The following is a 14,610-nucleotide window of genomic DNA, read 5'->3' on the forward strand; positions in this document are numbered from 1 at the left end:
CAATTTCAAACAGTTCCATTGAGAAAGAAAAATGGGAGGTGTCTCAAGAAACCAGGATGGATGACTAAGGAACTTTCAACCGAGCTAAGTTTGAAACAGAACATGTATAAGAAATGGAAAAAGGGGGAAATCACGAAAAAGGAATTCAAAGAAATAGCAGGCATGTGTAGGGGTAAAGTCAGAAAAGCTAAAGCGCAGAATGAACTCAGGCTTGCTAGAGAGGTTAAGAACAATAAAAAGGGCTTTTTTAGATATGTCCGCAGCAACAGGAAGAAGAAGGAAACGGTAGGGCCACTGCGTGGAGAAGATGGCAAAATGCTAACAGGAGATAGAGAAAAGGCAGAATTACTCAACACCTTCTTTGCCTCAGTCTTCTCAGAAAAGGCAAAGGGTGCTCAACCTGAGGATAATGGAGCAGAGGACAGAATAGGGGAATTTCAGCACAGAATAAGTAAAGAGATAGTAGAGGAACACCTTGTTAATCTAAATGAATTTAAGTCTCTGGGACCAGATGAACTCCATCCAAGGGTATTAAAAGAACTGGCAAAGATAATATCGGAGCCATTGGCAATCATATTTGAAAACTCCTGGAGAACAGGAGAGATCCCAGCAGACTGGCGAAGGGCAAACGTTGTCCCCATCTTCAAAAAGGGGAAAAAAGAGGATCCCAACAATTATCGTCCAGTTAGTCTGACATCAGTTCTAGGAAAGATTCTGGAGCAGATCATTAAACAGAGAGTCTGTGAACATCTAGAAGGCAATGCCATAATGACAAAAAGTCAACATGGATTTCAGAGAAACAAGTCATGCCAGACAAATCTAATCTCTTTCTTTGATAAAATTACCAGCTTGGTAGATGAAGGGAATGCTGTGGATATAGTATATCTTGATTTCAGTAAGGCCTTTGACAAGGTTTCCCATGACATTCTTGCAAACAAGCTTGTAAAATGTGGGCTAGACAAAGGAACTGTTAAATGGATCTGTAATTGGTTGACCGGCCGAAGCCAAAGGGTGCTCAACAATGGCTCCTTTTCATCCTGGAGAGAAGTGACCAGTGGGGTCCCACAGGGCTCTGTCCTGGGCCCAGTGCTATTCAACATCTTTATCAATGACCTGGATGACAGAATTGGGAGCATACTTATCAAATTTGCAGATGACACCAAATTAGGGGGAATAGCTAATACCCCAGAGGACAGGATCAAGATTCAAAATGACCTGAATAGACTAGAAAGCTGGGCCAAAGCTAACAAAATGAAATTCAACACAGAGAAATGTAAGGTATTGCACTTAGGGCGGAAAAATAAAATGCACAGATATAGGATGGGTGACACCTGGCTGAATGAAACTACGTGTGAAAGGGATCTAGGAGTCCAAGTAGATCACAAGTTGAACATGAGTGAACAGTGTGATGCGGCAGCTAAAAAGGCCAATGCTATTTTAGGCTGCATCAATAGAAGTATAGTGTCTAGATCAAGAGAAGTAATAGTGCCACTGTATTCTGCTTTGGTCAGGCCCCACCTAGAATATTGTGTCCAGTTCTGGGCGCCACAATTCAGAAAGGACATTGAGAAACTGGAGCGTGTCCAAAGGAGGGCGACAAAAATGGTGAAGGGTCTGGAAACCATGCCCTATGAGGAACGACTTAGGGAGCTGGGGATGTTTAGCCTGGAGAAAAGAAGGTTAAGAGGTGATATGATAGCCCTGTTTAAATATTTGAAAGGATGTCATATTGAGGAGGGAGCAAGCTTGTTTTCTGCTGCTCCAGAGAACAGGACCCGGAACAATGGATGCAAGCTACAGGAAAAGAGATTCCACCTGAACATTAGGAGGAACTTCCTGACAGTAAGGGCTGTTCGACAGTGGAATGCACTTCCTCGGAAGGTGATAGAGTCTCCTTCCTTGGAGGTCTTTAAACAGAGGCTGGATGGCCATCTGTCAGGGATGCTTTGATTTGGATTTCCTGCATGGCAGGGGGTTGGACTGGATGGCCCTAGTGGTCTCTTCCAACTCTACGATTCTATGATTCTATGATTCTAAAAGGTCACTGTCTGATCTAAACTTACAATCATAAAATCATAGAGTTAGAAGAGACCACAGAGGCCATCCAGTTCAATCTGCTGCCATGCAGAAAAACAATCTAAATCCTCCTGAAAGTATAGATGGTCATCCAGCCTCAGTTTAAAAATCTCCAAAGAAGGAAACTCCACCACCCTCCAAGGTAGCAGATTCTGCTGTTAAACAGTTCTTGCTGTCAGGATGTTATGCCTAATATTTAGGTAAAATCTCTTTTCCTGTATCTTATATCCATTACTCCATCTCTGAGTATCTAGAGCAGAAGAAAACAAATTTGCTCCATCCTCAATATGATATCCCTTCAAATATTTAAACATGGCTATCATGTCTCTTCTTAACCCTCTCTTCTTAACCCTCTGTCCTTAACACTCTGACATGGTTTCCAGACCTTTTACCATTTTTGTAGCCCAGACATGTTCCATCTTGTTGATATCTTTCTTGAATTGTGGTGCCCAGAATATTTCTTTCTCCAACTCAGATTGGCATGGAAACTGGTAGAATTCTAGATCATCATCATCATCATCATCATCATCATCATCATCATCATTTATTACAATCAATAGATCCAATAGATTGAATAGAAAACTCAAACATGAGATTAAAAACAACATCCAAAAGGAATAAATAGTACAGTGAAACAATAAAATGATTACTATCAGCTTTATCGGAAACACATAGAGAGTTCTAATCCTCTTTCCTTCTGAAAGAAATTTAGCAACAGCTAAATCCTCCACCAAGAACCTGAAATGATAATTGGGCAGAACATCCAACAAATTTTCTCAGTAGTGGAATATTCAGATTCTGCTGCACCTCACAGTAACAGCTACAGGACCCCCCACCACCACCACCACAAATAAAGCTTCATTGACTCAACTTCCATATTATTAAAAGGGCACCATCTCTCTAAGTAAGGGACCCAAGCAAATCTCCCTTGGAGCATTTCAGTGGAAAATACATTGCATCTGACCTGAGAAAAAAGTCTGAGGTACTTTGGCACTGTCAGATTTATAACATAGTCAGCTGATTGGAAAGTTCCAGTGTGATGTACATTCAGTGCACTAGGTGAGCAGCTTACATAGGAGCAATAATGTGGATTGCAAAAAAGCTATATCCTGCAGTCTCTGCTTGAGAGATTAAAGACCATCTCCAATCCCAATTTAGAAAGGAGTGAAGAAGAGAGATCAATCAAAGCTGCTTTTTTGCAAGGAGTTTGTGCCAACTATTTACATAATTGTCTTGGGGCAGGTATACAAGCAAACCTGAACCAATCCCGAAGATACCAACTTGCAGCCAGAACTTCAAAGCAGGCTCTTGTTGAGAGAGGGCTTTGGCCTGTCTCCAATAGTAGCAACAAATTTGGACACATTTGGAGAGTTGAAGAAGGGTCCTTAGAAATTTTGTTTGTTGCCTATTGATTTCAGGTGACACTCCCCCAATCCAAATATTATGAATTTTAGTTCATTTCTGCAAATTTAAAGACAACAAGCAGCCGCCTGCCTCACCGGGCAGGCTGCTTTGCCGCTGGGAGCCGCACAACAAGGCTCCCAGGCTCACCCTAGCATGCCTTGCTGGGATGAGCTGCTCTGCTATTGGACGGCTGGTATGGGGAGGAGAGGTCTTCCACCTCAGTGGGCTGCTCTGGGAGGCAGGAGGACCTCTCTATGGTGTGCCCTGGTCCTCCAGGGCAGCCCATTGGCTGGAATGCCTTGGGGGAGGAGCCACCATGCCTGCTATGCATGCTGGGGCCTGGCCTATATAGGGCTATGTGCTCTGGCCCCAGTGCCATTTGCTGCTCAGCTCTCCCTCCCTCCCTCCCTCGGCTTGGTGGTTTTAGTCACAACTTCAGGGGCAGCAGCATAGGTCATGGATCTGGTTGGTGTGGTTACCAGGGCTACAGAGCACTGGTATGGGAGTCATTAGGTACCCGGGGGTGATGAGGGCATACGTTGTGGCCATTGCAGGGGCCACAATGCGGTAGCGCCTCCCGGTGACTAGGGGCTTAGAGAACATGTGAGCAGCTGGTGACATGGCTGCAAGATGGCCCCTAGGTCATCCCATTGCCTGGCGGTTACCAGGCATGCGGCTTATCGAACAACTGGGGGGTTGTTCGATAGTACAGATCCTGACCTCAGGCTTTGGGCCAACCCTACCAATTTCGTTGCTTGCTGAATAAAGTTGTGGACTTTCCTCCAGCTTTGACTCATGTGTTTACTTGCGGCGGCCTCCTAGGCAACCCTTTTTGTGTATATATGTGTGTGCCTTCAAGTTGCCTATCAACTTATAGCAACCCCCATACATTTCAAAGCGCTGTTTTTTTAAGGCAAGGGATACTTATTATTATTATTATTATTATCATTATCATTATCATTATAGTTTATTTTTGTAGTGCTGTAAATGTACACAGCACTGTACATACAAATGATCAAATCAATAAAACCCTGCCAATTGCATACAATCTACAAACTAGATATAAAACAATTAAAAACAACAGCAACTATCCAATAAAAAATCTGATAGATAATAACGCAGTGCCTGGGAATGCTTCCCTGAACAAGATAGTGTTCAACTCAGATTTAAAGGTGGTTAAAGAAGTGATGGCTCTTGCTTGTGGGGGAAGAAGGTTCCAGGAGTGAGGGGCAGCAAGTGAGTAGGGACGAATTCAGGATGGGGCAGTGGAGATCCTAGACTGGGATAGCAGATCTTGACTACTAGAATGGAGGGTACAAGTGGGAGTGTAAAAATAAATAAATAAATAAATAAAGCCCATGCAGGGCTTTAAAGGTCAACAACAGAAGCTTATACCGAATACGGAAGGGAAAGGGAGCCAGTGAAGGAGAAACATGGCCAAAGCAGTGAGCAGATGTAATGATGCATGCTGCTGAATGCTTAATGGAAATTAAAGGATGAAGATGAGAGAGAGGAAGCCCTGCCAGAAGGAGGTTGCAGAAATCCAGTCGGGAGACCACCAGGGCATGGACCAGAGTCTTGGCAGTGGAGGTTGAAAGAAATGGACGGATTTTGGCAATGTTGTAAAGAAAGAATCTACAGGCTTTGGCTGTGGCCTGGATGTGGGAGATGAAAGACAAAGAGGAATCAAAAGTGAAACCAAGACTGTGGACTCCCTGGTCCGGTCGAATAGAGGTGTTGACGAAGGAAACAGAAAAGGAGTATTGAAGGGAGGACTTAGGTGGAAAGACAAGAAGCTCCATCTTGGACATATTGAGCTTCAAATGCCAATGACACATCCACTGAGAGACAGCTGTAAGACAAGATCAAACTTGCAGTTCAAGACTTGGAGAAAGATCATGGAAAGATACAGCTGAGTGTCATTGGTGTACAGATTATAGGAAAAACCAAAACAGCTGATAAATTTTCCTAGGGACAATGTGTAAAGAGAAAACAGTAGGGGACCCAAAACAGAGCCCTGAGGAACTCCAACAGATAGGGGAACAGAGGACGAAGTCTGACCACCTGTGACCACTTTCTTTGAAAGAAAAGGAAGAAGAGAAATTGGACGATAGCTGGACAAAGAGGAGGGGTCAAGAGAACATTTTTTCAGAATTGGGGAAACAAGAGCATGTTTAAAGTCTGAAGGGAAGGAGCCCATAGAAAGAGAGAGATTAAAGATAAAGAGAAGCAAGGGGAGGAAAGAAGGGGCTATAGAGATTAGAAGGCGAGAGGGAATTGGATCAGGAGAACAGGTTGCAGGTTTGGAAGAATTCAGTAGCTTAGAGAGTTCATCCAAAGTAACAGGAGGAAACACAGAGAGTTTTTTTAGTTGAATGCACCAGAAGATTAGTGATAGAAGACCAGCCAGGAAGAACTATCTCAGATTGGATAGTAGTGATCTTAGTAATGAAGTAGTTGGCGAAGTCGGTAGGGGAAAATAATGAAGAGATGGGGGAGAGGAAGGTTTTAGCAAGGTGTTGAAACAGGAGAACAAACGCTGTGGGTGCCTCTCATTGGCACAGATCAATGATTTAAAGTAGTTCTGTTTTGCCATAGACAGGGCATGTGAGAAAGATAGAAGGACGAATTTATAATGAATAAAATTGACCCACTCCTGGGACTTTTTCCAAAGACGTTCAGCTGCTCAAGAGCAGGACCGGAGGAACCTAACAATGGGAGTAAGCCAGGGCTGAGTCCTATTCGTAGAGGAAGACACGCACACAGAAACCGGGCCAAAGCTGTCAAGAGTTGAACAAAGAGTAGAGTTAAATTAACACATCATTGAGTCAGCAGAATCCCCAAGAGATAGAGAAGAGAGAGATGAATCCAAAGACTGACTGAGATGGTCACAGTTAACAAACTGAAGGTCACGAAAATAGCATTGAGTAGTATGATGAGGAGGTGGGATATAAGTGAGAGTAAAACAAATTAAAGGATGATCAGACAAAGGAAAATCAGATGCCAAGTAGTCAGAAGTGACACACTTAGGAGCAAAAATTAAGTCAAGGCAGTGACTGAGAGAATGGGTTGAAGAGCTGGAATGAGGAGACCAAAAGAAGCTAAAAGGGGGCTGAAGCAAGAGGTTGGAGGATTCTTGTGATCGTCGAGGTGGATATTAAATTCACCTAGGATCAAAGTGGGTACTGCATCTGAAAGAAAAAAAATGCGGGGGAGTTGCCATTTTCCTTACTGGAATACCACAACACCTAGAATTCATTGGTGGGTTCTCATTCAAGTACTAACCAGGGCTGACCCTGCTTATCTTCCAAGATCAGACAGGATCTGGTGCTTTTCAGGATACTTATTTATTACTGATACTGTATTCATTACACTGATAAAGAGAAGTGAAGAAACATTAGGTGAAGTAAAGAAATTCTATTTAAGCATCCAGGGCCTTTCAGGCAAGGCTTCAAACAATCAAACGGAAGACTGCATTTCTTGCCCTGTCTTTATTGTTATTGTGTGCCTTCATGTCATTTCTGACTTATGGCGACCCCATGACCATCTTATCATGGGGGTTTCTTGGCATGTTTCTTTAGAGGGGGTTTGCCATTGCCATCTTCTGAGGCCATCCTATGAGAGAGTGTGACTTGCCCAAGGTCACCCAGTGTGTTTACATGACTGAGCCAGGATTCGAACTCTAGTCTCCAGAGTCCTGGTCCAATGCTCATACCACTACATCATAATAGCCAGCCTTGCTCTTACTAATATAATTGAAATATTAAAACCAAAGGTTTCTGCCCCTAACTTCGTCAGAAACAACTGTGGTTAGAATTCAAAATAAGTCACTTAAAGACTTTATAACATTTCTGATATTAGTCAACCTGGCAGATAAGTATATCTTATCTCTATTTCTGTACATCTATAAGTATATCAATTTCCTTTCCTCTCTCTTCTATCTCTGTCTGGTGCTTATCAGGAAGGCAAGCAACCATTATCAATAACTACTCAAAGCAGCAGTGAAAGCATCAATTCTTCATATCCTCATGGGCAGCCAATCCCACAGAAATTTCTGTGGAACACGCTGCCACCACCTGCCAGCAGTGGTAGAAAGCAACCATGAAACATGACCATGAGCAAGACAACTGCAGGAGCAGATAATTTTGGCACCAAACACTATGGAGAGTTATCCTTCACGTCCTTTTCTTGCTCCCTTTGACAATCAGTGTCATCATACTCACTCCAATCAAGTGTCTCTGAGAAGACAAGAGGTGGTGGAAGCATGGAGGAGGGAGTGGAAAGTAGCCTTAGAAAAGGAGGCTGCCCAGCTGATAGGAGCACACTGAGCCAGCACTTGCCATTGCTTCTTCATGCATGTATACTCCATTCCACTATCCTTGTGTCCCTTTGGTGGTTTTTGTCTTCGCATACAGTTGTAAACCGCTTAGACACTGTTTAGGCGGTATGAAGCGGTATATAAATGAAGCTTGTTTTATTCCTGTGTGCCCAATAGCAGGAGCAGCAGCAGGTTCTCAGCCTCACCTGGTTCCTCCCTAGGAGGAGACATTCTCTTTCTGAAGCTGGTGCCTTGAAAACCTCACTGCCACTACAGAACCAACAGGGGGGGAGGGGGGAGGTGTTGAAAGGGTGAAACATGGTTCTTCACAGCCAGGCACCATTGCATCATTGCCCCCCCTCCACTCTGCCTGTTGCTGACACCTTTTTGCTTACTGCCCCTTGTTGCTGTCGTTTTCTCAATACCCCACTGGATCTTTCTACTGTGCCCTTTGCAAATCTCTGAGCTGGAGTATAATCCCTTTCTTTCCTGGCACAATCTTATTTTTGAATTGTTTACTGCAGACCACCCAACACTCAAAGACTGTGATTCTTTAGCTCTCCTTCACCATCCTCCTGATACCAAGGTTGCTAAAAACATCCTGCTTGACAGAGAATGATCAGTAAAAATATGGCTGGGTGAACCTGAAAAGACTTTGTCAAAAGGGACTTCACCACCAGAGACTTTGTTTGCTGAGCCATGTCTCTATGAATAACACCTGGTCCATCAGGTTCTGTCATTTATGTACCATATTGATTGTTATTTTTTAAAAAACAACTCCATGGATACATAAGTTTCCTCCAGTAGGATTTTGAGCAATCCATTTATTTTCCCCCTTGCAAGTTCTTTTTTCACAAATGCCACCACCTCTCCAAATCTGCAGCTAGTAATCAAGTCACAACTTAAGACACAACAATGGTTGGGTTTTTTTTAAACAAGGAAATATTTATTAGGCCCCTGAATTTTTTAACATAATATTAAAGTTGCTCTGAAGTTTACTTGAGAAATATTTATTATGAAAGACATTTATGGTGAATTTTAATATAACTAAATGTAACTTGCAAATTCCAAAGGTATCAATCTGTAAATGCAGTCATTTATAAATCTCTTGCATATTCATGATGCAATATTTTACACTTTATGAATTACAGTAGTGATGTATTCCATCATTTGGGGTAAAATGTCCCATGTTTTCCCAACAATACTTTTCTTCACAATCTGGTGGGTGTTGTTTAGGAAGAACTTTTAAACCAATAGCTTTAGTGTAAGACTTTATACCTCAAAAGAGCTCAATCACACTGCCATTTTAATTATACAGTCAGCCCTATGTATCCACACATTCTGCATCCACAGACACAACCAGTCCCATTTTGAAAATATATTTTTTAAAAAATACAGTCCAAAAAGCAAAGCTTGATTTTGCCATTTTCTATAAGGAACACAATTTTACTATGCCATTGTGCATAATGGAACTTGAGCACTCACAGATTTTGGTATTCACAGGGGGCCTGGAACAAAACAGGGGATACCAAGAATCCACTGTACTTTCAAGGGTTGACTCTAAAAATGTCAACCTTTATATGGAATGTCAAACCAAAAACCTGGACATGCAGGATAATGAAACAGATGAATTTTCCCAGACTCCCAACTCCCAGATTTGTTTACCATGCTTGTAGGGCCATGCTAGCTGTGGCTTTTGGGAGCTGAAGTTCAACAATATATCCCATTTTTAAATCACTGGTTGCACAGAACACATGACATTTCCTCTTAGAATCAAAGAGTTGGAAGAGACCACAAGGGCCATCCAGTCCAACCCCCTGCCATGCAGGAACTCTAAATCAAAGCATCCCTGACAAATGGCCATCCAGCCTCTGTTTAAAGACCTCCAAGGAAGGAGACTCCACCACACTCTGAGGAAGTGTATTCCACTGTCGAACAGCCCTTACTGTCAGGAAGTTCCTCCTAATATTGAGTTGGAATCTCTTTTCCTGCAGTTTACATCCATTGTTCCACGTTCTAGTCTCTGGAGCAGCTGAAAACAAGTTTTCTCCCTCCTCAACATGACATCCCTTCAAATAATATTTAAACAGGGCTATCATATCACCTCTTAAACTTCTCTTCTCCAGGCTAAACATTCTATGCATTAGGCCTGTGCACAGCTTTCAAGAGTAACTGCGGAAAAGAAAACACACTGTGGTAATTCTGTCCAGCTTTGCCTTGGATAAGTATGTGAAACTGTCTCAGTTTTGTTGTGTCACTCCAAATTTCACCTGAATTCCTTTCCTGCCTTCTTCTTGTATAGATTTATGAGACATACACAGAATGTAAAAGCATCTATCTTTGCATGTAGACTTGCGTGTTAATTGTGCAATATCACCCTTGTCGTGAATGAAATTGAAGAACTGAACCAAGACATCACTTATGCAACTGAATGTACAACCAAAAGTCCACCTCCAGCCATGCTCAAAGAGCAATGCACACACATCTATAGTGTGCATACATTAACATGCACAATGCTCATCTCCACATACAGTGCCATCATCATCCTCGTCTGTGCTACTCTGCTCCATTTTATATAAGGACACCATTTTGTCGTTGCATCTAATGGCATTTGATCATCCACAGATTTCAGTATCCATGGGGCGTCCTGGAACCAAACTTCAGCAGAAACAAAGGGTCCACTGTACATGAAAGTTAATTCCACTTAAAACCTTCTTTACTGATAACAGTTGTTCAACAATTGGAATGGGTTACCTTGGAGAATGATGGACTCTTCATCACTGGAGGTCTTGAAATAGAGATTGGGTTGGCATCTTTCAAGACTGTTTTATTTGTATATTCCTAGTCTGTGGTTTTGAAGTAGATGTTTCTTGTGGTCTCTTCCATCATTAAGATTCTATTATCTTAAAAAGGCTGTGTGAATTAGCTGAAAGCTGGAAGCAACTGATGGGTGTAGGCCCTTTCTTTAGAAACCTGACAGGAAGTAACCAATCTGCTACCAGATAAGAAGCTTGTGAAAGTTCCTTTGGATATGTGGTTGTACTTTGTTGGTCACTGTGCAGCAGAGGCTTTAGTTCAAGACTGTCTAAGCAGAGTCCTAATATGTAACAATTTTACATGTCCCTTAATCCGGTTTTCATCCTAGCTAGATTAGAGTTGTTGAATCAGTTGTGTTTACCAATGTGTTGACTTCTCATTCGGTAACTGGCCAAATCACCATTCAACAGTTGATTGATGACTCTAGTTGGATCAACAAGATTCCATCCATGAAAGATTCCCCATTTCACAATGGGACAATAAGCACATACATTGGCTAATATACAGTCAGTTTGCCACTATCATTATTCAGCAGAAGAGTGGTATAACACAACCAGTGTAACTGTGGGCTTGTCTACATATTAAAAAATATCCACATCCACCTCATAGTCACTGTCATCCTGCCATATAACATGCTTGAGGATGTGCAATGAGATCACTGTAAAACTGCAGGGAATGCAGGACTTTTAAATTATTTTTAAAAACCTCTTAATTCATCCCAAACATTTTTGTAAAGAGAAACAAAATTATGCTATTTCTTCAACAAGAGAAGAACTAGTATACTTGATCAGCATTCATAAGAGGGGGGAAAGTTATTCTACATAATATTTTTCAAAAATGAAGACACAAGCTAAGCTTTAAAAAAAATAAAACAAAACACCTGTATTTGTCAAAAGGAAATAAACATAGAGAAGCATATAGAAAAGCAATGAAGTGCGGCTTCATGAATGATTTATGAAGACAGAAATGATTTCACAAGACTAGAGCAAGATGTGGCATCTTCCATAACATATTAATATTATTTTTATTTCACAGTTGGGGGAAATGAGCAAAGGTAATAAAGAGATATGCAGTAGCTTTTTACAATATGAAGTGACAAACAGAGAATTTAAACTTAATCAGGTGAAATTGGAATGCTTCCGTTGAGTGGCCAGCCTTCTTATTCAGGAAACATGAAGTTTTCTGTGCTTACTGTTAAAGGAGTTTATTGTACAGAGGAAAATTGGAAGTTTAATGGGGTTTAACCTGTGAATATCACACAATTACTATTAAATTGCAATTAAGATTTTCATACACAGTGGTCATTATCCCAGGAATAACCAGGCAATAAACAACAATAAATCATTCACAGGATTTTCCTGTGAATTATTTGTTTTTGTTTATTGCCTGGTTATTCCCAGGTTAATGTTGCTTTAATCGCATTTGATCATAACGTCATGTGAAAAACTTTATCACAATTGTGCAAGATATTCCTGGGATAATGGTACTTTGCTCACAATGTTGTCTGAAAATCTTAATTGTGAATGCTCGATTTGCATGGGATAAACCCTGTTTACACTTCCAATTGTTCCCATATGATAAACTCTAATGTTATTGTCACCAGAATACCTATCCATTTTACCAGTTCTTTCTGGGAAAGCCAAAAAGAAAAACACCAAAGGTGCTCGCTTCTTAATTACTATCCTTCTCATCAGCCACTGGGCTTCCATTTCTGCCTACTGTAGAACTGTGCTCCTCAAAGTGATGGCCCTTGAGCCATTGGCCACTGGATACTGGTGAGTTTCCAAGAACAAAACTGTTGTAGCAAATGGGCCCAGATATGGTGCCAGCCCTTGGAATGTGGGAAAGAGTACTGGTCCCCAAAATCAGAGAAGCACAGCTTAGAAGATCCTTACTCCCTTAAGCCTGAATTTATTCACTTCAGTAAACTATTACTTAGACATTTTTACTGTCTATATAACTGTGTGTGTCTAAGTTACTTTGTCCATTTATGGCAGCCAATGAATTTCCTATGTTTTCCTTGAGTAATGAATACTCTGAGATGGTTTGCCGATGCTTTTCTCTGAATATAGACTACAGCACCAGGCATTCCTTGGTGGCCTCCCTTCCAAGTACTGACCAGTTCTGACACTACTTAGCTTCTGACATCAGACAAGATATTTTAACCATTTTGGTATCTGCTTCATGAACTGTTATTAAGGTACAGGTGTTATCAGTGCCTCCTTACAGTTTCTATACAAACAGTTGGTTTGGGATATGTTTGGGTTTTGTTGCATCTCACAGGAAAGTACTGGAGCAATCTTGATAAGTGAGCCTAATTAGAAAACATATTATGGGCTCATTCACACTGGTAGCATTGCTCTGGAACGAACTGGTCAAATTCGGGGGGCTCCCTCCCGAATCTCTCCAGAAGCAAGTGCTGACTACCAATCAGGGGCATTTTAACACGAATGCCCTCTTGGAGAATTCGGGTTTAAGGTGAAGGTGCCTGGCTGTCAATCAAAGTTAGTTCCGCGATGGTCATAGGTGATGTTTCCAGCACTGATAGGGGCATCAGAAGTGTGCTTTCCACCCCTCCCTTTTTTTTAAAGGACCAGGCACCACTTGTCAAATTTAAAAACCTCTGGGGTGTGTGTGTGTTGTGAGCATTTGGGTCAGTGTTGTAGATTATGATCTGCCCTTGGCCCCATTTTCAACCCCAAAATGAAAGCTAGTGCCATCTCTGTAGCCTGTATCCTACTCCCTTGGCACCCCAGAATGCCTCATACACAGGTAATAATAATAATAATAACAACAACAACAATAACAACAACAACAATAAAATTAATTCCTCACCTCGGAATGCCAGAAAAGGATGCTTTTTTTTTTTTGCTTTTTTTTTGCTTTCCCTAGGCTACCCCTGAATTCCTTAGAGACAGTAGCAAAAGCTGTATCAATTTGCCAATCTGACTAATTGGAAAGAGAAGCATTACATTCGATTTCTAACATCCATTCGCTTTGCAGCAGTCATTCCAAAGGAAAAAATAGGCTACCCCTGAAGACAGTAGCAACAGCTGTATCAATTTGCCATGTTGCAACATTACATTTGAATTCTAATGGGCCATTCATTCTCATTGCCATTCATTCTCATTGCAGCAGTCATTCCAAATATGCGATTTTTTCGCCAAAAATAATTTAAAAAAAATAAAATCCAAAGGAAAAAGGTCTCTGCTGGATAGCAGAGGCTTCCCTTGCTGTAGTGCCCTGACTTGCCCTGAATTTACCCTTTCTCCTGCTCACGATCTATCTATATATCTCTATATCTCTATATATCTATACCTACAAACATGCGCATTTTTTGCCAAAAATAATTTAAAAAAATAAAATCCAAAGGAAAAAGGTCTCTGCTGGATAGCAGAGGCTTCTCTTGCTGTAGTGCCCTGACTTGCCCTGAACTGACCCTTTCTCCTGCTCACGATCTATCTATATATCTCTATATCTCTATATATCTTTACCTACAAACATGCACATTTTTTGCCAAAAATAATTTTTAAAAAATAAAATCCAAAGGAAAAAGGTCTCTGCTGGATAGCAGAGGCTTCCCTTGCTGTAGTGCCCTGACTTGCCCTGAATTGAACCTTGCTCCTGCTCACGATCTAGCTATATATCTATATATATCTATATATCTTTACCTACAAACATGCGCATTTTTCGCCAAAAATAATTTTTTAAAAATAAAATCCAAAGGAAAAAGGTCTCTGCTGGATAGCAGAGGCTTCCCTTGCTGTAGTGCCCTGACTTGCCCTGAATTGAACCTTGCTCCTGCTCACGATCTAGCTATATATCTATATATATCTATACCTACAAACATGCGCATTTTTCGCCAAAAATAATAAAAAAAATCAAAATCAAAGGGAAATGGGCCCTGATGGATAGCAGAAGCTTGGCTTCTTCTGCTCCCCCCCCCGACCTGCCCTGAATTGACCCCATCAGTCACCCCCTTTTTGCCTCCTGTC

The sequence above is a fragment of the Sceloporus occidentalis genome, unplaced genomic scaffold (assembly GCF_023333645.1).
Source record: "Sceloporus occidentalis isolate IW3139 unplaced genomic scaffold, rSceOcc1.0.p SCAF_2, whole genome shotgun sequence".
Taxonomy (NCBI): Eukaryota; Metazoa; Chordata; class Lepidosauria; order Squamata; family Phrynosomatidae; genus Sceloporus; species Sceloporus occidentalis.